The sequence below is a fragment of the Mandrillus leucophaeus genome, unplaced genomic scaffold (assembly GCF_000951045.1).
Source record: "Mandrillus leucophaeus isolate KB7577 unplaced genomic scaffold, Mleu.le_1.0 Scaffold1985, whole genome shotgun sequence".
NCBI classification, from domain to species: Eukaryota; Metazoa; Chordata; class Mammalia; order Primates; family Cercopithecidae; genus Mandrillus; species Mandrillus leucophaeus.
Window position 1 is genome coordinate 2,433 of NW_012102015.1, and position 1,274 is coordinate 3,706.

General features: G+C 69.5%; 1 pseudogene; it reads left to right on the forward strand.

Moving 5' to 3' along the window:
* The window catches only part of LOC105538750, a 2,414-nt pseudogene extending 1,952 nt beyond the window's left edge, over window positions 1-462 (forward strand).
* The last annotated feature ends 812 nt before the right edge of the window (window positions 463-1,274 follow it).

Consider the following 1,274-nt stretch of genomic DNA (forward strand, 5'->3'; position numbering starts at 1 on the left):
TTCCTCAGGTCAGCCTCTCCAGGCCCAGCTCCTACTGCCTGCCACTGGCCTCTTGGGACCCAGCCCCTCTCACGCCTCTGGGCGGCCTCCTCAGGCCCAGGACTTGTCCTCCAGTCGGCCTCGCCAGGCCCAGCCTCCTGCCTCCCGAAGGCCTGCACAGGCCCAGGTCTGTCTCCCAGCGGACTCTCCACGCCCAGCTCTCGCCTGACTGCGGCCTTCCAAGGCCAGAGCTCTTCCTGCCTTTCGGCAGCTCCGCCGGGCCCCGCTCCTGCCTCCGAGTGGCCTCGTTTAGCCAGGCTCATTCGTCAGGGGGAACGGCCTTTCCAGGCCCAGCCTGTGACTTTTGGCGGCCTCTGCAGGCCCCGAACTTCCTCAGGCCGGCCCCTCCAGGCCCAGTTGCGGCCTCCTGGCCTCCCGTCTAGGCCCAGGTCCTCCTACTCCCAGCTGCGGCCGTGGGCATAGTCCCGGCCTCACGACAACCTCTGTGGACTCGGCTCCGGCCCAGCTCCCGCTGCGCGGCCTTTGTAGGCCCCAAACAACCTGAGCCGGGCTCCACGGTGGCCTCTCCGGGCCCGGCTCCTGCCATCCGACGGCGTCTCCACGCCCCAGACTTCCTTCAGCCAGCCTCTCCATGCCCAGCTCCTCCTGCAGGCGGCCTCTGCAGGCCCACGCTGGCCTCGAGTCTCGGCCTCTCCAGGGCTCGCTCCTGCTCCCGGCGGCCCCTTCGGACCCAACTCGTGACCGAGTCGGCCTCCCCCGTTCCAGCTCCTGCCTCTACGGGGCTACTGAGCTGTCAGACTTCCTCAGGTCAGCCTCTCCAGGCCCAGCTCCTCCTGCCGGCGGACTCTGCAGGCCCACGCTGGTCTCGAGTCTCGGCCTCTCCAGGACTCGCTCCTCCTCCCGGCGGCCCCTACGCGCCCAACTCGTCACCCAGTCGGCCTCCGCCGGCCCAGCTCCTGCCTCTCCGCGGCCTCCCCAGCTGCCAGACTTCCTCAGGTCAGCCTCTCCAGGCTCAGCTCCTCCTGCCTGCCACTGGCCTCTTGAGGCCCAAACCCGCTCACGCCTCTGGGCGACCTCCTAAGACCGAGGACTTGACATCCAGTTGGCCTTGCCAGGCAGAGCCTCCTGCCTCCCGAAGGCCTACACAGGCCCAGCCTCTGCCTCCCAGTGGACTCTCCACGCCCACCTCTCGCCTGACTGCGGCCTCCCCAGGCCACAGCTCCTCCTGCCTTTCGGCAGCTCCGACGGGCCCCGCTCCTGCCTCCCAGTGGCCT